Genomic DNA, 23,863 nt, shown 5'->3' with positions numbered 1-23,863 from the left:
ATTTTCTCTTGGGGCTGGCCCAGTGGCGTAGTGGTGAAGTTCAGGTGCTTCACTTTGGTGGCCCAGGGTTCACAGGTTTGGATCTCAGGTGCAGACCTAGCACTGCTCGTCAAGACATGCTGTGGGGGCATCCCACATAAAACAGAGCAAGACTGGCACAGATATTAGCTCAGCGACAATCCTCCTCAAGCAAAAGTGGTAGATTGGCAACAAATGTTAGCTCAGGGCCAATCTTCCTCACACACACACAAAATTTCTCTTTACACATTCCCCATATTTCTAATTTAAGTCATCATCCTTAAAGGATTAAAACTAGTGGCTTTTAACTTTAAAACCTCTGGGTTGTCCTTAACAGAAAGGTTGAGACAGTGTTTGTAGGAGCAGCACAGCAAAAAATGGAAATCATACAAAAGAGAAAAAGAATTTTCCTTCTTTCTTTCCTTTTTCTATCTCTTTTTAAAGTCCTCACAAGTAATACAGTTTAAGCTCAACCAATGAAGATGATAGAGAGATGATAGACAGACAGACAGATGCATGAGCCATCTCCTTCCACTGTCCTTCACTTTGTCTCCATTCCTGCCCCTTCTGTCCCTCAGGTCCTCGCCCCGCCCTGAACTCTCCACCAGGGTTACACCACCATCTGTATTCTTCCACCCGCTCACCATCCTCACACAAATGCACGCCAGCACGCTTGCATGGGTGAGGGATTCTTTCTTACAGTTTATTCTCACAAAATGAGATCATACCACATAAGTTTCTCTTGCTTTACTCACTTAACTCTACATTCTGTCCATCCCTCTAGGACGGTAGATGGAGAGCTAACTCATGTCCACAATAACTGCATAATAGTTCATGTTATAGATACACCATATTCCCTTTTAATCATCATTCAGGTTGTTTACACATTTTTGCAATTCAAAAATTCTATTATATGTAAGTATAACATAAAATTATGTAATTCTGTTCTATGTATTTAATGATATATGTGCAAGGAGATATATATCATTAAACACTTAGATTTTTATTTCTGTAACACAGACTTCCCAAATTTTAATTGTTGGGTCAATAGGTATGGGAAGATGTTTTAAAAGGAGCAGAAAAATAAAAGCCAACTGAAGGCAAATTGGGGAAAGGAGGATCACAGAAGATGGCCCCAAATGAGAGCTGTCATTTTGTCTTTGACCTGGTCGGCATATCTGCTTACCGTGCCCTAGGCTGGCTTCAGTAGGAATCTGAGTTCATTGGATCCAGATCAGGACTCACACTCTTCCTAGGGGATCAGGTAGTGAGTATAGCTCAGAGGCAGCTCCCCAGGCAGCCATCTTTGACTACACCTGCTTGTAGGAAGTCTTTCCACCCAGTCATCCGTGTGCCAAGACCTGAGGCTCCAGAATGGTCTGATGTTTCTCCCACACGGAAAGCCGTTCCATCGTTTGAAGACAGCCTTGCGGTCCTTCTGAGTCTTAAATAAAACAAACGTCCCCAGGTCTTTTAACTGCTCCTCATATGGGACAGTTTTGAGTGTACTCACCCTGGGTATATTCTTGTCTACTCTGTGTTTCCTCCAGCACGGGGCCCCAGGGGCTGCCACATCCACTCAGGTGAGGGGACCACCACCGACCTCATTTTGGACATAATTGTTGTTGTCCCTCAGGAGCTTCATCTCAGTGTTGATTCACTCCGAGTTCACAATAGACCAACACTCTGGATTCTTTTCATATGTGCTGTCACTAAGTCATACAGAAAAAGTCACTAAGCTCCTGACATCTTCCTCCATCTTCTGAGATGTGACCATGGAAGAAATTAATATGTGGTACCAGTGATGTGCTCTCCACTATACTGCTTACCGGAGAAAGGAGGAGAGCTGGCAGCAAGTAAAACAGGAGGAGGCACTTTTCAAGTCTGAAATTGTCTGTTTTCTTCTATCATCATATATATCCCTAGAGTGTCTTTCTCTCACATTGATCCAGCATCATTCCATGTCGCCAATAAAAGAAAAACATTTTCCCTGTAATTTAAAAGGACCACATGATTCTGACATAGTGAACCACGCATATCACCAGGGACATGCACTGACAAGAAGCTCGACCCCATCGCCTGGGCCTGAAGAGTCCACTGTGGCAGCGCGCTTCTGCTTGAAGAACTCACGTAAGGCTCTGCATGTACAATTTCATTATAAAGCAAGTAGTAAAGCTGAGGAATGCTTCATTGCAGGATTGGAATAAGCTGAAAAGATAAATAAGTTCCCCCAAAAATGCTGATCTAGTTCTGGATGGCAAGATTTATGAGCGTATGGACCTCTATGTCTTGTTCAGCATTGTATTTTCAAAGCTAATTATTGAGATAAGATTGACTCTCTGCCTGTCTGGTTGAATGAACAAATGAATGAATGAATGATGATCTCAACCTTTGAGGCAGATGTCAAGGAGAACAGCCAGGCCCTACCATCACATTCATCCCATCAAATACTGCTCTAGAAGGTCCACAGTCTGAATCACGACAGCAATTTCTAGGATTTATATTCTGAAAACCTCTGGTCCTATAGAGAACAAATTCAGGGACTCTTGGATTGGCTAGAACAGCTACTTCTAGTGAAAGGTTCAATTAATTCAATCAACAAATACTTATTGTGCACCTATTAGGTACCAGGCACAGATTTAGATGTACAAATAATAGCAGCTATAAATGCACAAAAATTCGATCTTTGTGGAGGACACATTCTCATGGGTAAACAGGCATAAAATCAAAATAAACAAGTGAACTATGTAGGACATTAGGAGATCCTAAAAGTGTGTAGAAGAATAAAGCAGAAAGGATTTAAGGGGTAAAAGAAGACCACCCAGCTCTGTTCCTTGTCTTATCCCCACTACAACCAAGTCCATGAAGGTAAGCACAATCCTCTTTCCTACCTTCTGGAAAACCAAACCAGTGGAGAAAGACAATCATTTAAGATTTTAAGTCATTAAATAAGAGGATGAGGAAAAGTCACCCCTAAATGTGCTGGTACTTGGTTTGGGGTCAAAAGCACTGCTTTGGAGCATTAGCATGTATCCACACCAGCTGAAAAAGGAGCCTTCCCACGTTCCATCAGGCAGCTGGCATTTACTCCATGGGTCATGTCCAGGGTTGAAAACCCCCTTTTGGGGATGAGCCACTTCTCTAAGTGGCTAAGTGTCTCTGCCATTCCAACTTCCATGCCTTCTTGTTCTTAAGCTACAGGGAAAAGGGAGGAAGTAAAGGATGACTCTTTTTATGGGCCAAAAATTTGGCCCGTCATGAAACAAAGTGGGCGCTCCTGAAGGAGGAAGTAAGCCCTGAGAAGTACCTCCTCAGTGATGTAAGGGCTTCTGCTCTTTTGCCTTCTGCTTTCTCCACTACTCCTGCCACATACTCTCCTTCCCACAAGGAGGAGTGTCGGGTCCTCCCTGAAGCACAAATACCCACTATCGTACCTGATCAAAATGACATCAATATCACCACCAACCATACCATAAGGATAAGGTTAAAAATTATAAATCCATGTCTTATCAAATGCATATGTCATTTAGAATTACACACTATAAAATTAAAGGTTTTTTCTTACCATTATTTGTTTCCACAGCCAAAACTAAACTACAGCAGGTGGGGACTTAGGGTTATTTGATTTATGAAATGGGTTTTGTTCAGTTGTGTGTCTTGATTTGTTTTTAAAGAACATGGCAGTTGCTCCCTAACAGGAGTGTTTCGATTCTAGTCAACAAGCATTTATTATGAACTGATTACACACATAGTCTAGTCTTAGGCCATGGACCAGGTGAAGAAATCTTCCAAATTAAATACTGGAGACTGACTAGACAAGTATATGAATGAGGACAATGGGGTAGGCTGCCCCAATAGGTCAGAGATGGGATTACTGCCACCATGGGTGTGTGGAGAAGTAAAAAGTGTGAAGCTCTGCTGTCGGAAGCAGGTGCTCAAATTCGGCAAAAAGCACACACACACAAAGGAGGGAAAATGAGCCATGAAGCAAAAGCATGAAGGTCACAGAGGAGCAAACATAAATACTAAAGAGTGGGAAATCTAAGTGGGGGCCACTCATGCAGTGGGCAGAGTGGTGTTCCCCAGAAATTCCTGCCCACCCGGAACATCAGATTGTGACCCTATGTGGAAATAGGATCTTTGCATATGTAACTAATTAAGTTGGAAAGTGGTCCTACTGGGTTAGGGTGGTCCCTGAATCCAGTGACTGAGGTCTTTATAAGAGAAAGGAGAGGGAGATTTGGACACAGAGACACACAGGGAGAAGGCGATGTGAAGATGGAGGCAGACACTGGAGTGACGCAAAGACAAACCAAGGAAGGAATGCCGAGGGTGGCTGGACACCACCAAGGGCTAGCAGAGGCGAGGAAGGATTCTTCCCTAGAGCCTTCAGAGGGAGCAAGGCCCTGCTGACACCTTGACTTCAGGCTTCTAGCCTCCAGAACTGTGAGAAAATAAATTTCCATTGTTTTAAGCCACCCAGTGTGGGTAGCTGGTTATGGCAGCCTCAGGAAACTAATATACTCAGCAAGGGGAGTAATTGAAAGAGCAGAGCTGGGAGGCAGGCACTAAACTGGCCTGATGAATGGGACCTGTGCATTTTCTCCTCCTGTTCCTTACACGAGAACAAAATCTACACTCCTAGTACTCTCTCTGTGCTACAGAAGAAGATATGTTCCCCACTGAAAAAATCATTCTGCAGCAAGGGGACTGTCCATTCGATTAGCCCCAAGGGGTGCCAGAAAGCTACGGAATGACACATAAACATGGAGTTTCACAAATATCACCATCGGAGACAGAAATTACATGCCATCTCAGGCTTCCAGGAAGAGCCATCGTAACCTCAGGGAGGGAGCACTACAGACATCAGCCAGCAACCTGACTCAACGTTGCTCTTATGGCTGAGCCAGCCATGTATGATGCAGAGGCTGGGGTTCCTCCCATCCTGACTTGCATGCAGAAGCCATGTACAAGCACCCCGTCTCTTCAGGGCGCTTGGCAGAGCCCAGTGCCTGGTAAACAGAGCAAGAAGAAGATCTTAACTACCCTGCTGGGCTAATCAGGCAGCAGGCAGGATGAAGCAGAGAGCCTCTGCGGAAGACTTGCAAGCGGGCTTCCTTTCACCCAGGGCTCTGTCTCTACAGTACACGCTCAGAGCATAATGCGCTTTGATTCCTTCCTTCCTTCTTGCCTAAAGCTTTCTCTCCTTTCATTTACTCTTCTTTATTACCAAGTGATATATGAAATAGTCTCATTGTAAAAGATCTGAGTACAATGTAAGTAGATATAAGTAAATGGGATGTCTTCACTTCCTTCCACCCCACTCTCTTCCACAGAGGTAACCACATTAGTACACATCTTTGCAGTCTTTCTTCTGTGCACTTAGATAGTCATATTAAATAATCTGTTTATTTTCATCTAAATGGATCATTCTATATGTGGTATTTTTACTTGCTTTTTTAACTCTACAATATATCCAATAAATCTTCCAGGGTCAATAATATGCCTGCCTCGTTCCTTTTAATGACTGCATGTATTCCACATAGTTTATTTATCCTTGCCAAAATTACTTGGCATTTTATTGCTTCCACTTCTCAATGTTATGCTGCAATGCTGCAATGGACATCCTTGCATAATACCTACCTGTGCTGGAATAAAGTTTGCTTTAGATAGATTCACAGAAATGATCCAACAAGATCATTTCTATGAATCTAGGCATTTTAATCTTGACAGATATAGCCAAATTACCCTCTCAAATGGCTGTAGCAGCTTATACATTCCCCCCAGAAGTGTGGCCCTCATCCTCATCAACTGGACATCATCAATACTTATAATTTTCTCAGTATAATAAACAAAAATATCTTGTTTTAATTTGCATTTTCTTTGTTACTGATGATTTTGAGCATCTGTTTATAAGTTTATTAACTACTTATTTTTATTCCTTCAATGTGTCTTTTCATTGAGTTGTTGCAACATCTTTGGGTTTGCAGCATCCCACTTTCCATACTCTGCATCTTACTACTTGTTATGTTTTGGCAAATGTTCTTCTCACTATTTTTCGTGTATTTTAATTTGTTTATAATTCATGTTAGAGTGATTCATTCAACAAATATTTACTGAGAATCTACACTGTGAAGTGAACAAACCAAATATTCTGGTAAAAAATACTCCTAAAGTTTTACCTAAAATTTCTATAGATTGTTAAATACATTGGGCTTTTGAATTTATCTGGAATTTAGAAGTACTTTCATACAAGAGATGTGTCTTTAGCTTTTTTTTCCAAGTGGAAAAGTAATCCAAAACTTACCCCTTGAATAATCTATCTTTCCTTTTCTGATATACAATCTTTATCATAACCCATATTCCCATACATAATGGGTCACTTCGGGAGGGTTTTTTCTGTTGAACTGACTCTTCTCCTCTTCCTGAGTCCACATTAATCACCATGTGTGTCCATCATGAGGCCTTGATTTGCTATCTAATAGAACAAGGACCTATAGTTGTTTTTTTACATATTTACTGAGTAGTCTTGAGGACTTTCTTCTGCAGATTAGCCTTAGAATCAGTTTATTAAATGTCACAAAGAGTCTCATTGAAATTTTGATTTGAATGTATATATTAATTTGTGAAGAATTGACTTTATTAACAATGTTAGCCAGAAACATGGAAAGTCTCACTTTATTGAGCACTTTGTAAAATCTACTCTACAGTGCCTCCACAGTACAATTTCACAGTTTTATTTTTATAGATCTTACACATTTATTGTATGTTTATTTATAAGCAATTTATGTTATTGATATTGTAAATGATAGCACTTTTCCCCATTAAATTTGAGAAATAGCTACTGCTTAAGTATAAAAAGCTATTGTTTTAGGATATTAATCCTGTATCCAAGGACAAAAGCCATTATTAGTTGTTGGGAGGGGTTTGGAGGGGGTCAGGTGGAGAGCTTGGAGAGATCCAGAGAGGACAACACCAAGTTTAAGACAGGATCTGGAGCTCTGAGAAGGAATCCCGTACCCCTCAGCACCCCGGGCTTGGCTGAATGGAGTGAGGTGTAGGGGCAAGACAAAGAAGTCTCAGAGCAGTTTAGGGGAAGTGTTCTGTTCGGAGCGGAGAACACTGAAGAAATGGTGGCACGGTGTGTTCAAGCAGAGATGAAGCCTTAGCGAGTATATGCAACTTTCCCCGAGGCTGAAGCATGGCACAGAAGAGGCTGAGCAGTTTCTGCCTGTCCCAGTGGTGAATACAGAAGTTCTGAGAACCAATGAGTGAAAGAGACCTGGAGTGCTGACCACAAAGGGCAGAGTCTACAAACGTGCAGGACAGACCATGCTGGCAACCACAGGTTGTGACAGCATGTGCCAGTGCACACTCAATGTCCAGGTGGGACCAGTTACACTCAGAGAGGGTGCAGTGGAGAAAGAGGCCAGCAATCAAAGGCCAAACCACATAAGACAAGCCAGGGTAGGACTGTGCACAAGAGAGATGCCCCACTCACTGCTATGATGGTATGTAAGCTTCCCCTGCCTCAGGATGCCATTCTGGGGATGGGGAAGCTCTTAATGTGGGAAAAATACCCCCAATACAGTTTATGCACATTCAAGTGACTATGTTTAAATTATGATTTTGCTGAAAGGGATCAAATTCTAAACTGGCAGATCCTGAGTTACCCTGAAGTGGCAAGACTAAACTTTTTGCCCTCAGAGGAAATAGAAGCTCATAGCAAGTTGAATTCAGTCATGGGGAAACAATATTACATTTCTGCACATCTGAGTCATAGTGTGTAAGTTTTTAAATCTTTTTCATGCTAATTTGATTTGTGTGGTTATGTGGATCCTGTCAGACACGTAATCTTTGTCCTCTTGATGTGTGCCACCACGTGTACACACACTGGGCTATGTTGCACAGTTTTGGGGATAAGGTTAAAAGCTATAGATTTTAAGTGAGAAGAATCACTGTGTCTTACAGAGTAACATTCCTACACAGAAAGCAAGAACTCTGAAAACTAAACTTCCAAATACGCCACTTCATTTAACACTGTTTACATGCAACCTATTACGTGAGTATTCTTGAAAGAAAAAGAAAAAAACAAAGATCAACAGTTCAGTCCACTTTTGTACCTATGGACATGCAATGATGGAATAGGGAAATGTGAAAGACATTCCCTCAAAGCTGCCCAGGCAAATTATGCTGCATATCTGCATTTTTACCTAGGAGACAAAGAATGATTAAAAGTTTGATTTTAAGGTTCCAGTTCTAGGTAGGATGGACTCATTGTACCCCATCCTGTCTCTCTCACTGAATGCAGGTACCAAATCTGGACAGAATATGTGTGGCAGCTATTTAGAACTCTGGAAAGTAAACAGTGGCAGGTAGATTGAAAAAGAAAACAAGAATTCAAAGGACCACTGAACCAGTGTTGAGTTCACCATGCTTTTCCCTTTGGTATCTCCGGACAGAACTTGGAGCCACCTGAAAGGGCATCAAACTGGACAGAGAAGGCTCCTGGAGACTCTCCTAGTTAAGGCTTGAGGAGCAGAAAAGGGAGTTCTGGCAGTAATATCAGCAGCATCCAGGGGGCCAGAGATTTCTTTCCTGGAAGGTTTGTAACCAAATTTCTTTAACAGGTAAAAACTACTCATTATGTATATCATATTGGGTGAGTTTTGGTAATTCATGGTTTTTTGAGGAATTGGTCCATTTCACCTAAGCTGGCAAACTGATGTACCTAGAGTTGTTCTGTGGGGTCTTAGTGATATCCTCTCTTTCCTTCCTGATATTGGTAATCTGTGTCTTCTGTTGTTTTTCTCCATCAGCCTTGCTAGAGTTTCGTCAATTTTCTTGATCTTTTCAAAGACCAACTTGTATTTTCATTGAGTTTCTGTGTCATGTATTGATAAAAGTAGTAACTTCGGTGAATCTCAGAGTTATCAATGCTGAGTTCCAGAAGCCAGTCTCAAAAGATGACATACTATTTGATTCCATTTATATGACATTCTCAAAACACAAAACTATATCGATTATGGAAACAGATCAGTGGTCCCTACTGGTTAGGGGAAGAAGCTCTGACTACAAAAGGGAGATTTTTGGGGTGATGGATCTGGTCTGTATCCTGACTGTGGTGGTAGTTACACAAATCTGTCTATGTGTTAAAATTCATAGAACTATACACCAAAATAAAGTCAATTTTACCATATGTCCATGAAAAAATTAAATTTAAAGTGACTCCTAAGTTTAGAGGAGCAATAAGACTTTGGTTGAAGAAGTTTCCCAACTTGAAAATGTATATCCAATTACATAACTGTCCAATTAATTAGTTTCTCAATGAAATATTTCTCTTCTTTAATAAATTTTAGGTCAACATAAAAATATGGTCGATTGTACCTCCTTTCAACAAGGTTTTGGGGAAACGAGCACTCTCATCTAACATTAGTGGGGTAAATTACTATAAGCTGTTTGGATGGATATCTATTACTAAGGAAATGTAACATGTGTATACCTTTTGATCCAACAATTGCACACCTAGGGATTTCTAGTACAGATATACTTGCACAAGATGCAATAATGTACATATAAGCATGCTTAATGAGCATAATTTATAATAGCAAAATAATAGAAACAAAATCGATGTCCATTAATAAGTAAATTATATACATGCATACAATTAACTACCAGAAACCATTTTCAAAATGAGACCAATCATCAATCATTGATATTGAAAAATCTTTAAAATTGTTAAGAAAAAATAACCAGGTAAAGAATAATATATAGAGGATAGTCTCATTTTTGTTTATAAAAGGCCTTACTTATGGTGGGGGAGTTTGAATATATCTAAAAATTCCCAGAAGAATATATAAAATATTGCTGACAATAGTTATTTCTTTGGGGTGGGCTTGGAGATACAAGGTAGAGGAGAAAGTAAATAGTTTTACTTTTCATTCATCACTTTTCTCAACTTTTGGGAACTGTACAAACATGATATTACACTCATGCATTGCTAAATGACGGGGACACATTCTGAGAAATGTGTCGTTAGGTGATTTCGTCCTTGTGCGAACGTCATAGAGTGTACTTACACAAACCTAGGTAGTATAGCCTACCACACAGCTAGGCTATATGGTACTAATCTCATGGGACCTTCGTTTCATATGCGGTCCATCATTTACCAAAATGTTGTTACACGGCACATGACTGTACTAAAAAACTATTTAAAAAATACTAGTAAGACATAATAGTGCCCTTGTTTGGAGTTTGTTAATCAGGACAGCTGACCTTCAGCCAACCCTGGAAAACACCATTCCTGGAACACTCATAGTCAGAGAGATCTTAATAAACTCAGGGCAAAGTACCTGAAAGTTGGTCCTCACCAGTGAGTGAGATGCGAATACAAGAAAATGTTACTCTGAAGAATGACACCCTCCCTGCCTACTCAAAGGCAGTCAGACTTTAAAAGACATCCCCATACCAAGGGGGAAGCTTTCTGGATTCTGCAACCAGATTTTTTGGTAAATTCACAGATGAGTCCCAGGGGTTGGATCGAGTTTCTCTGTGTCAGCAATATATAAACCCTAGTTTAAAATTTTTTTGTGGTTTACATTAAAGTTAACATTTCCAGGACATGCATAAAAGAACACAGAAATTCTTGATACTAGAAAACATCATCACCACCAATAACAAAACTAGGTCTGTGATCTTGAGAAAATTACATAATTTTTGTTCATGCATGTTCATGTCCTAACAACAGGGGTCTAGGTGACAGGTAAGACCCTTGCCAGTTCACACAGTTGGTGAGTCACCATGTCTGGTTTAGAGATTGAATCTAACACAATTCTTTTTTCCCCAATTCAGATTCCAGTTGTCATTAGGTTGAAATTCGCCAGGAGTCACAGGTCAATCTTTAAACCACTTTTACGAAACATTGTAAGTTTTGCATTGGTTGTTCAGATTTACTAATTGTAGCAGCAAAGCTCTTAAGCAACAAAGTCTTCACAAATTTAATTTTTTAAAATCTATTAATTGTTGAAATACATCTTACTTTAGAGATAAATTTATATTTCAAAATTGTGTGTGGCCTTAAAAAATAGTTCATGATATTTAATCACCAAAGGACCGTTTATTATAAATGTTTACCGTAAAATTGTCCAAATATTTTAAAATATATAAACACAAATATCAAAACTTGGTAGTTAAGGGGTAAAAGCTGGGCACAGCTGTTTTTCTCAGGCATGTGCATTCATTCTCATTATCCAGCACATTGCTGTACACAGAGCCTCCTGATTACCTCTGTACTGTTACTTCTTCTCGGATGCTTGTCCCAACTCTATTCCAGCCTCTCCCCAACAGTTTGACCTCGCTGGACCTCCCACGTGCAATGCTGCCCCTGTTTTCAATCTCACACCTTTCCTACCCTTTCTCTGCAGCATCCATCGTCCACAGCAGCCGTGGGTACCCTACACCAGAACAAGCCGCTGACTTCCCTGCACTGGCCAGACAGAGTCTGCTCATGAGGGGTGGGTGAGGGAAGGGGGAGGAATAGGGGAGACACAGGAGGAGGGAGGGGGGAAAGAGGAGAATGGAGGGGGGAAGAAGGGAAAAGAAGATAGTTAAAGGAGAGATATGTTGGTCGCTAGTTTGCCATACATGTTCAGTTTCTTCCTTCTCCCACTTAAAAACTCTGCCTGGAAATAATTTCCTCGTATTTGGAAAAGAAAGATCCCTTGAATGAAAGCAAGTGACATAATATGTGCTAATCTGATCTCTGATGAGAAACTCATTTGTTGCCTACATTTCAGAGCCCTGGGAAAGCTGACATGAAGGATAGAAGGATTTCAGGGCAGGCCATGAATTTTTGAGGTGCGTTTCAGGAGCTCTCCTCCAAACAGACATAAAAGCAGGCTGGCTACTGCCTGGCACAGTGACCAGGACAAAACATCATGCCACCCAAGACCACCAGTGAACACCCTCCTCCCAACGCCCCCAGGGGATGACCAGATATTTTTAGGGAGATGTTTCCCAGGCTGACTTCTCCACGAGCTCATCAGGAAAACAAAAAAAAAAAAACAAAAAAAAACAAAAAAATGCAGTTCAGAACACCAGAGCTTGAAAACAATTACCCAGAAAACATATTTATTTTAGAGAGCTTGATGGGTGGAAAAGAATCATGCAATCTTCAGTAAAGTGACTAGCAAGATTTCAGTTTTGAAACATATCTGCTTCACTCATGTCCCCAAGACTGAACCTCCCATCCTGAACCATTTACTATAACAACCTCACCATCAAAAGAAACCAGGCACCTGGCGATTACGTTTCCAGATACTTAACCATCCAATTCTAATACCCCTCTTCGAATCTAAAATAAATGAGTAAGATGATGGGGAGGGGAAGACACAGGAATCTATAAGAATAATGACTTTAAGGAGGACCCAGGCCAGCAAATAAGAGAGGAGATGTTACATAGCTCTCACGGGAGAGAGAAACTCCACCCGCCCACAGATCTTCAACTCCATCCATTTCTTCCCCGGCAGGGGAAACTGAAGAAACAGTATCTATCCTTGGACATTTCACAGCAAAAGTAAACCCACGGATCAACACTTGTATTTCATTTGCTTGAAGATGGACTTGTTAGGGTCAAGCCAATGCTAGGGAGAAAAAAAAAAAAAAAAGCAAAGATTGTGGATCAAATAGCTGGACCGTATGATGCACACCTAGTAACTGAAAGGAATTTAAGAAAGATTTTCTTTTTTCAAAGTACAGCCTTGATTACCATAGATATTCCTCAGGGTTCCACCCTCTGAAGATCAACATGAGCAATTTGGCAATAACAACACCACAGGCAAGGGTGTAAATTACAGCAAACTAACACTGTCAGAGGAGTATTTGAGTCATACAGTTGCTGGGAGAGAAGGATGGGGGGAGATGACACAATGAAATGGGAGGTTCTAGTGGCTTCAGTTGACTCCTAGGTGATTCTTTTTATTTCTAATTGAGGTAACATTGGTTTACAACATTATATAAATTTCAGGTGTACATCATTATATTTTGATTTCTGTGTAGATTACATTATGTTAACCATCCGAAGACTGATTACCGTCCATCAGCATACACATGTGCCAGTCACCCCTTGCAGCCTCCTCCCTCCAAGCTTCCCTTCTGGTAACCACCAACCTAATCTCTCTATTTATGTGTTTGTTTGTTGTTGTTATTGTTGTTTTTATCTTCTTTTTATGAGCAAAATCATACAGTATTTGACTTTCTCCCTCTGACTTATGTCGTTTGACATAATACCCTCAAGGTCCACCATGTTGTCGCAAATGACAAGATTTCATCTTTTTGTTGGTGAGTAGTATTCCATTGTGTATATATACCACATCTTCTTTATCCATACATCGCTTGATGGGTATACAGTTTGTTTCCACGTCTTGGCTATTGTGAATAATGCTGCAATGAACAAAGGGGTTCAACGTATCTTTACAAATTTGTGTTTTCACGTTCTTTGGATAAACACCCAGCAGTAGAACAGCTGGATCATACGGTAGTTCTATTTTTAATCTTTTGAGGAATCTCCATACTGTTTCCCATAGTGGGTGTCTCGGTTTGCACTCCCACCAGCTGTCTATGACTGTTCCCTTTCTCCATATCATCTCCAACACTTGTTATTTCTTGTCACGTTAATTATAGCCATTTTGACAGGCATAAGGTGATATTGTAGTTTTGATTTGCATTTCCCTCATAAGTAGTGATGTTGAACATCTTTTCATGTGGCTGTTGGCCATTTGTATATCTTCTTTGAGAAATGTTCAGATTTTTTTGGGTCTGCCTGGTGGCACAGTGGTTAAGTTTGCATGTTGCACTTTGGTGGTCTGGGGTTCACTGGTTCAGATCCCAAGTGTGGGCCTACACACTGCTTAGCAAGCCATGCTGTGGCAAAAATCCCAAATATAAAGTAGAGGAAGATGGGCATGGATGTTAGCTCAGGGCCAATCTTCCTGAGCAAAAAGAGGAGGATTGGCGGCAGATGTTAGCTCAAGGATAATCTTCCTCAAAAAAAAAAGTTCAGATTTTTTACTCATTTTTAAGTTGGGTTGTTTTTTTGTTGTTGTTGAGATGTATGAGTTGTTTACGTATTTTGGATACTAACCCCTTGTCAGGTAAATGGTTTGCAAATATCTTCTCCCAATTGTTAGGTTGTTTTTTCATTTTGTCAATGATTTCCTTTGCTGTGTGGAAGCATTTTAGTTTCATGTACTCCCATTTGTTTATTTTTTCCATTGTTTCCCTTGCCTGGTCAGACATAGTATTTGAAAATATGCTGCTAAGACTGATGTCAAAGAGCATAGCACCTATGTTTTTCTCCAGAAGTTTTACAGTTTCAGATCTTACATTCATGTCTTTAACCCATTTTGACTTAGTTTTTGTGTATCATGTAAGATAGTAGTCTGCTTTCATTCTTTTGCATGTGGCTGTTCACTTTTCCCAACATCATTTATTGAAGAGATTTTCCTTTCTCCCATGTATGTTCTTGGCTCCCTTGTCAAAAATTAGCTTTCCATATATAGGTGAGTTTATTTCTGGGCTCTTGATTGTGTTCCATTGATTTGTGTGTCTGGTTTTTAAAAAATTTTTAATTATTTTTATTTTTTTGTGAGGAAGATTAGCCCTGAGCCAACATCTGCCACCAATCCTCCTCTTTTTGCTGAGGAAGACTGGCCCTGAGTTAACATCCACGTCTATCTTCCTCTACTTCATATATGGGATGCCTGCTTGCCACAGCATGGCTTGACAAGTGGTGTATAGGTCTGCACCCAGGATCCAAACTGGTGAACCCTGGGCTGCCAAAGTGGAACATGCGAACTTGACCACTGCACCACTGGGCCGGCCCCCATCTGTGTGTCTGTTCTTGTGACAGTACCATGTTGCTTTTGTTACAGTAGCTTTGTGGTATATTTTGAAACCAGGGAGTGAGATACCTCCAGCTTTGTTCTTTTTTCTGAGGATTCCTTTGGCTATTTGGGGTCTTTTGTTATTCCATATAAATTTTAGGACTTTTTGTTCTACTTCTGTGGAAAATGTTGGAACTTTGATAGAGGTTGCATTGAATGTGTCGATTGCTTTAGGAACTATGGACATTATAACTGTTAATTCTTCCAGTCCAAGAGCACGGAATATTATTCCATTTCTGTGCGTCTTCGATTTCTTTCAAAAATGTTTTATAGTTTTCAGTGTACAGGACTTTCACCTCTTTGGTTAAATTTATGCCTAGGTATTTTATTCTTTTTGTTTCAATTGTAAATGGGATTTTATTCTTAATTTCTCTTTCTGCTACTTCATTGTTAGTGTACAGAAATGCAACTGATTTTTGCATGTTGATTCTGTATCCTGCAACGTTACCATATTCATCTATCATTTCTAAAAGTTTTTTGGTGGATTCTTTAGGATTTTCTATATATAAAATCATGTCATCTGCAGTGACAGTTTCACTTTTTCCTTTCCAATTTGGATCCCTTTTATTTATTTTTCTTGCCTGATTGCTCTGGCTAGGATCTTCCAACACTACATTAAATAAGAATGGCAAAAGGGTGAATTTCTACATGGGCCCTTTAAAAGCAGGCTTTTTCTTTCCCTTAGGTTCGATGCTTCTGGTGGTATTTGCCCCTGTTGTTAACAGGCAGCAAAGCCACATATTATGACACTTGCCTTAGCTGTGCTGAGTTCAAAAGCTGCTTGTGACAAAGCTCTGCTGCTTAGATCCCCTGCTCATCCAGGGAATGCTTCATCCCTTAAAATTGCTCCTGGTCATCAAGTGCCACATTTAGAATGTGGCTTTTTCCTCTCCAGAAAGGAATTTCTGTCTCTTCCAGCTCAGTCAGTGCTGTCCTTATGGGGGCTTTTTTAAATCCAATGTCCAGTTCTCTCTCCAGGCTAATTGTTCCAAGGGTAGTTGTAAACGTCTTGTGTCCATGGGAGGAGGTGAGTTCAGAGTCCTCCTACACCACCATCTTCCCAGAAATCTCCTAGGTGATTCTTTGAGCTCCATTGCTCTGGGCAAGCCACAGATGGCTAAAGACTCTGACATCCATGACCTCAAAGAGTCACAGTCCAAGACAGCATCAGCACCCTGCTCCCCTTCTGGGCAGCCTCCCTTCAGGTTAATAGTGGGCCAAGCCCACATTAGCCCTGTCGCACACAGGCAATTCTTCCTCTATGGTCAGGAGGAAGAAATGATTTTAAATATCTTATTTCAGAGGGTTGAGGTAATCAAGAAGAAAAATTAGCTCTGTCACAAAACAAGGAAGCACCAAGACCTGGGAAGCACAGAACTGTGTTAGTGACAGGTGTTTGAAGCAGATACCATGCTGGTCCCAGTGGCTGGCTCTCTCTGTACCATGTGTGAAGGTCACTCCAACATGCTGAGAACCAGGCCGCTTTTGACATTGCTAACCAAGTTGTCCCTGAAGCTACTTAGGGAACGTTAGGAAGTGTCACTTTATACACCTTCAATTTATAAAGACATAAGAGGGGTACTGTTGGCTATGCATCAAGAGGTCAGAGAGCCCTCACTTAGGGGGTGCCTGCCCTCTTGATACTGGGGAGGAAAGAAGAGGAGGGAACTTACCATCAGTTGAGTGCTAATACCTCACTCTGTCTCATTTGTGTCATGCAGCAAGCTCGAGTTTCTATATTATCCCCATTGTTTGATGTAAATACAAAACCATAAAGTTTAATAAGAACCAACATTTTCTGAGTGCTTACTAAGTGCCTGGTGCTATTCCAGGAATTTCCATGGGCTATCTTCACTGTCCCACTTACAGATGAGAAATCTGGGGATCAGGATGTTATACAACTTGCCTAAGGTCCCCGGTGAATAAATGTTGAAGCCAGCATGCAGTGGGATTCCAGAACACAGACTCATGACCTTGGTCATGTGCCCTGTGGATGGGTCGAGAATAATGTACAGTATTCTGCTCAATGAACACTGCCTCTTTCCACAGAAACTGAAAAGTTGAGGGGTCAAATCAGTAGTTTCCAGTCCAGGGTGTCAGATCAATCCAGTCTACAAAAACAAGAATGGGGAGGTCTTTTAACTATTTCAAAATCATGAAGAATCTAACAGAAAACCATACATTTACCCCTGACATGCTGCACAAACAAACTAAAATTGCAAGTATTTTTGCTTCTGGCCAAAATTATATGAACTCATTTTGGGAACCCTGGTTATCTCCATTTTTGCCGATTTTTTTTAATGTGGTAAAATACGTATAACATGAAATTCACCATCCTAACTCTTTTTAAGCATAAAGTTGCGTGGTATTAAATACATTCATAACGGTGTGCCACCATCACCACCATCCATCTCCAGAACTCTTTTCATCTTGCAAAATGTAAACTCTGCATCTATTAAACAATAACTCTGCGGTCTCCCCTTCCTCCTGGCCCCTGGAAACCACTACTCTACTTTTTGTTATTCCTTGTAATCAGAAATTATGCTTGGTCTTTACACTGAACAGGAGAAAATGTATTGATTACACAACTTACCAGCCATATCACCTTGTGAAACGTGTTTAACCTCTCTGTGTCTCAATTTCCACAAGTATAGAATGGGAATAGTAATAGTGCCTACCTTGTAGGGTTGTTGTGAGGATGTTAAAAGTTAATAAACATTATATACAGGCATATGAAAAATAATCAATCCTTGTTTCTTGATGCTGTTGTTACCTAATAAGTACAGTTTAATTGGGAGAGACGTCATTCGATATATGGGACTCACGGAAGAGAATAATAAAAGGGGCCTCTGGTGATGAAATCACTTTTCCAGAAATAAATAAATAGCATAATTTAGAACTACAGGGAGAAAACAAATAGCATGCAGAGATCAATACCTATTGCTATTGTCTCACAGAGGGAGGATCACCAGTCATCTTGCCAATAAAGTCTGAAATATAAATATATTTTCCAAATTCTCTTTGCTTGGCACTCTTTGAACTCCTTGGCCCTTCTCTGCCTAGCTTCAACCTACCTCTCCACCTTTTCGCTGCCTCCAGGGATGACAGGTGAGATTCATTGGTGTGCCCACACTAGTTAGTCAACGGCCATCTCCCAGGGCTGTGAGGAGGATCCCAAGACTGGGTGAAGGCTCGGTGGGAATGAGAGCCATGATGGATTGGCTGTGTCTGCCTGGAGGGGTAGGGAACATTTGAGGAATGCCTGCAAGGTATTCACAACCTGCGTCCTAAATCAACTATTTTCCCTAAATGAACTGGCCTCCTCGTTGTCCTAGGAAACACCCGCACTTTGTGATCCGTTCGACCTTCCTCCTCTCGGCCTGTTCACATCCTGTCCTTGCCTCCCAGGCCTCGTGTGTCTCAGTTACCTATGTCCACAGAGTGATCACGACATACTTCTCCAGGACAGCTCTTCTTCCCAGTGGGACAGTTATGGGGTACAGAGCCCTAAGGAAAATAAGCCAGCGGTAACCATGTTTCAAGGGGTTACAGGAAATCATTTCATCAAAGAGGGTGAAGCTCAACCTGTTGTATGTACTAACGTTTAAAAACCTGACTGGCCTATGGCCCAGCAGTTCCTTTATTCTCTAATTTGCCTACATGAACAAAGAGGAACGTAAGAAGGATTTTCACTGTGATATTACATAAAATTACAAAATATTAGAAATAACATTAATGGCATTATCAGGCAAATGGTAAAAAAAAAAAGCAAACCAACAACTGTGGTCTGTTCATATTCTGGATGATTGTGCATCAGTGTTTTATATGAGGTAGATCTTTATGTGGAATATGGTTAGATCTCTGAGGCACACTGTGGGATAGAAAAGGTGAGCTGCAAAATTTGTAATTATGGCCACAGTTAGTTTCCAAATCACGCACGGAAATGCCCCAGGGAAACAGCTATACTAGACGTCTGTCGGACACCATGTGAACCATGAGCTGGAGGAAGTCCATAGTTGCAACATTAGATCATGCGATATTCCTTTGATACCATACTTTTCGCAAAGATGGGTTTCTAGTGGCTGCTGTGATTAAGTAGCATGCAGAAATAGATGTGGAACAGGCAAGGACTGTGTCAGTATCTAATCTGGTCCCAGGGTTTGAGAAGCCACGGAGTGCCCGACAGGCACACACCTCCTGTTAGTAAGCAATTGTGTTTAAGAATGAACTGAAAATACTATTTTCCTGTGTTTAATGTTTCAATTGGCCACTAAGGCCATAATGGCCATGTTAGGACCTAAATACTTACTAAGTTGCTTGGATCTAACTCTTATAAATATCCTTTTGACCCAGGGCACCAGGAAATAGTTACTAAGATACTAAGGGAGCCATATACGGAGAAAGTTTGGGAGCTTCTGAACTATGGTATCATACAATTGATACGTTTTCTTTTTTAAATAAAAAGTACAAAACACTACCATCCATTTTCAAAGAATACAGAATAAGCATCTAAATGTATTTCTAAAGATGTGAAATGATACACACTAAACTGACACCAGTGAGGGTGGGTAACAGGGAGAGAACAGGAATTCAGGGGTGCTGGTCAGAGGAAACCATAACTTTCCTGTTGTTTCATCTGTGATGTTTTAACTCAAACTTTTTACATCTATTGGTGCATTAGATGAATAATTAAAATTCAATTAAAAAAAAAGAAAGAAAGGTAAGTTCTACTAAGAGGATAAGGGTGGATTTCACATAATTTAGACTCAAGAGGAAGAATTTCATACATAACAGGCAGATGCCAAATCCAGCTGAGCACCCAGGGCTGACACTGCCATCCAGGTGAGGAGCCAGCAGGCCTGGGTTTGAACCCCAGCTCTGCCGCTTACTAGTGGTGTCTTCCTCTCTCACTCCCCGCCCCACCTGCCCTCTGCTCTGCATGGTCAGATAATTCTCCTCCCCATTTTCATTTTTCCTTTCAGAGTTAGGGTCTGGCAATGAAGTTGAGTCTGTTCTACACCAACAGCCCCTGCTGTTACTGTAGGTACAGACGGATAACACGCCTGTGAGAAAATAACCACGATCTAGTGACTTGCTGCTTAGATATGAAGCTCAGAACATTTATTGCACTGCTACTTTGCTTTCAATTGCTACTTGGAATATACGCTATTTTTAAAGTCTGTTTCCGTACTGGAGACTGATACTCCCTAAGACAGGCAGAAAGGAAAGCCTGCCAACCAAATATCTGAATTTGTGGCTGTTTACTGTAGCTGAAACCTTCATTTCCTCAACTCTCATTGAGAATAAAAATTGCAAAGGCTAAGGAAGCTAAGATTCAACCGCTGATTCTCCGACTGACCTTGGGGAGTAAGATGACCCCGTGGCTGCCTCCCTCAGCCTGATGTGAAGGCTCAGGAAGGCGTCCGCAGAGGCACTGTCAAGGCTCTGCCTAGGACCCTCGGGTGCCCTTCCCTTTAGGTACACAGCCATCCCACTCTTTTCAGGAAGGCTGCCCTCAGGTCACTTAGTCCACTGCAGGGTGAGGTGAGCCTCCCCACTCCCCCACCAACAGCAGGGCAGCTCTTAACTAACAGCTGACAGGGTGGGAGGACAGACACCTCTGCTCCCTCGCCCCTGGGCCGGGAAAACTCTCAGGCATGACCTCCACTGCTCCAGGGCTCCTCTGTGGCCTGAGCCCATGTTCCCATCTGCACGACTGTGCCGCCATCCACACTTGCAGGGCCTCCTTCTCCTCCCTGTCCCAATCCCCCCTCTCCTGTGAGTCTCTTCCTGGGAACACTTCCTACTAAGACTGGAGTTTTCATCTCAGGATCTGCTTCCAGGGAACCGGACCTGAGACAGCCTCCCTAAGTCTCCCCAAGAAACTGCCCTCCGTGATGTTTCAAATCCTTCCCTTGGGGTTGCTTTGCCTTAGGCCTGAGCCCTGGGAACCTGCAAGGCCCCTGTGAGAGGGCCCAACTGAACAGGGTTTTCAGTAGTGACATCTGGCCTGAACACTTTTCAAGTGATTTCTTAGAACAAATGCATTTTGATTGACAGCAGCTTGAAGAAAAACAGGAGGAGCAGAAGGAGCTACACAAAAGGGTGAAAAGCAGAGAGAGGCCTGAACCCTCTAGGCCCTGATTCCCTCACCTGGGACCTTGGGGCGGGGGCAATAGAGTCCAGGACCCTAAGAGTCCTTCAGTCAGCCCTCACGGTCCACATTCTCTGAACCTGAAGGACCAGAATGTTGCCAACAGATGTTTCTTTCTTTGTAATTTGCTAGGCCCAGCTGCAGTAAGCCCTAAGAAGGTCATTTTCTCTACCACATCCTAGAAATTGTGCGTTTTTTGGGTACTTTTTAATTTTGGTTTGTTTGGGGCAAAAGAGGGTGGGTGCGAGGTGGTGATTTGTGACAAAGTAGATTGATTTTTAATTTGGTAGCTGATGACACCAAAAAAAGGTCTCCCAAATGTAAGCAATATAACACTTAGTTATCTCTGAATGTTGGGATTCTGTTGAAATGGATTCAGCCTATGATTACAGAATAAATTACACACCTCTCGGTTCTCTCTCTCAAAACCCTTGATGCCCTAAAGCAGAATAATCTGTAGCCCAGAGAAATGTGTCAAATATCCAATGGGGCTTTAAACAGAATGAAGGTACCTCCCCAAACAGGAGCTTGTTTCTCCCTCTGAGTAACGAGATCCAAAATCTGACAAGTTCCCAACACAGCCCTAAAAAGATGCCTGATTCTCACGTCTCCCCTGGACAAAGCCCCAGACTAACTCAGTCCCTGCTTTATATAGCCAATTTATGCCATTTCTAGGCCCTTTGGCCTCTTTTAGGGGAAAGAACGCCATCTGAATGAATGCAGCCTAACAGTGGACAGTGAAGTGAGGGCCAGGCCTAGTGATTTAGCTACAGCAACAATGGTTTCCACTCCAGGTTCAATAAAATCGACCACACAACACCACCACCGACAACAAAAATATCTGTATATCAGGTACACTCAAAGGTGAGTGTCCTTTTGGAAGTCAATCTGCGTAAAAAAATCTTCATTGCTTCCATGTAGTATTTTTTCCTCCTTCAGCCGTAACTGCCTTTGCATTCTAGGTTCTCGGGGATGAGCTAAATAGAAGCAAGAGCCAGGAGAAGAAACCCTGTAGGAAACAGAAGTGGCAACAGGAAGCCTAAGAAAGCAGAAGCAGTAGTCTTTTTTTGTAAAGGAATAGATAGTAAATATTTTAGGCTTTGTGGTCCACATGGTCTCTGTCAGAACTGCTTGACTCTGTTGGTGGAACATGAGAGCAGCCACAGACAATATGTAACTGAATAGAAGTAGCTGTGTTCCACCAAAACTTTATTTACAAAAATAGATGGGGCAAGCCTGACCCTTGTGTTCCAGCCCCTGCTCTACATCCACACAATCCTTACTGTTCACCTAAGAAAAAGCAGCAGTCGTCTGAAAATGCAATAGAGGGTGTAAAAACATTTACTGTTGTTTATTTTAAAGTACATCAGGATACCAAAGTGCAATTGTAAGGGAAATTATGAGATTCCTTCAATCTTGTTACAATGGATTTTACCGCTGGTAACAGCTGCTGTCAAGCCATAAAAATTTCACATTATCACCAAACTGTTCTAAGGTTAAAGATCTCTTGGTTGTCAGACCTATGGACCTTTTCAAACTCTTTAAATCATGGAATAGTAAAAAGATCAGTTGCATCTGTTGAAAATGTGGACTAATTCATTTAAACAACAGCCCTATGGTATAGATACTACTACTATCCCCATTTTACAGATAAGGAAATTGAGGCATAGGTTAAGGAGTCTGATCAAAGTCATGAAACCAGCAAGTGGCAGGGACAGGATTTGACCCAGTCTTACTGGTGTCAATGCTCTTAGCACTTGAGCAGTAATGTCCTCTGATCCTCTTTCCTCCTTGATGTTTGAGACTGTGGTCCATTCCCTTTTATTGTCTATAGCTCCCATTGCTTCCAGAACGTCTCTCTCTCCTCTCCTCGTTCCATTCTTTCTGCTCCATATGTTCCTCCTCAGTCTCCTTCGCTGGTATCTCTTTCTGGATCATCCTTTAAAATATGGATGTTCTTTAGCTTTCAGAGTCTCCTCTTGTTCTGTACTCTCTCCCTCAGCTCTGCAATCCATTCTCAGGCTATGAAGTAGTGGAGACCTCATGGGCTCCAAAATCTCCATTTGTGACCTAAATGTCTCCATTAAGCTTCAGATCCATATTTGCAACTATACACGGAACATCTCCACCTCAGCATCTCACAGGCATCCCAAACTCAACATGTCCAAAACTTACCACCTCGCCCCAAACCCACTTTCTTTGTACAGTTTATTTGGGAAGTAATTCTACCTGCACTTGGAACCAAAAGTTGCCATGTAAGAAGTCCAAACACCCTGCTAAATAGCATGTGGAGAGGCCCTGAAACCACATGTGGAGGGAGGGGGGCCCCCAAGTCCTACCTTCCAGCCATCCCCATCAAGGCAGCAGGCATGTGAGTGAAGACATCTTGGATTCCCTGGACTAGCCCAGTCCAGCCATCAGCTGAATACCACTGGGTGAACCCAGTCAACACCATGTGGATCAGAGAAATCACCCAGCTCAGTCCTGCTCAAATTTCTTAATCACAAAATCCTGAGATATAATAAAATTGTGCTGTCTTAAGCAATTGAGTTTTGGGGAGACTTGTTACACAGCAATAGATAACTAGAACTCTCGCTCCTTGTTACGGACTGAACACTTGTGCCCCACTTCCATTCATCTGTTGAAGCCCTAACCCCTAATGTGATGGGATTTGGAGGTGGGGAATTAGATGGCAATAAGATTTCAAAGAAGTCAAGAGGGTGAGGTCCCCATGATGGGATTAGTGTCC

General features: G+C 41.6%; 1 long non-coding RNA gene and 1 pseudogene across 3 annotated transcripts in view; one reads left to right on the top strand and one right to left on the bottom strand.

Moving 5' to 3' along the window:
- The window catches only part of LOC103560043 (uncharacterized), a 224,494-nt gene that overhangs the window by 42,581 nt on the left and 158,050 nt on the right, over positions 1 to 23,863 (bottom strand). The window lies entirely within an intron of this gene.
- The window catches only part of LOC139078358 (spermatogenesis-associated protein 31D3 pseudogene), a 4,845-nt pseudogene continuing 1,599 nt past the window's right edge, over positions 20,618 to 23,863 (top strand).

This window comes from Equus przewalskii, chromosome 22, assembly GCF_037783145.1.
Source record: "Equus przewalskii isolate Varuska chromosome 22, EquPr2, whole genome shotgun sequence".
NCBI classification, from domain to species: Eukaryota; Metazoa; Chordata; class Mammalia; order Perissodactyla; family Equidae; genus Equus; species Equus przewalskii.
Note: the sequence above shows the minus strand (reverse complement) of the source record. Positions and strands in the feature narration are given on the sequence as shown.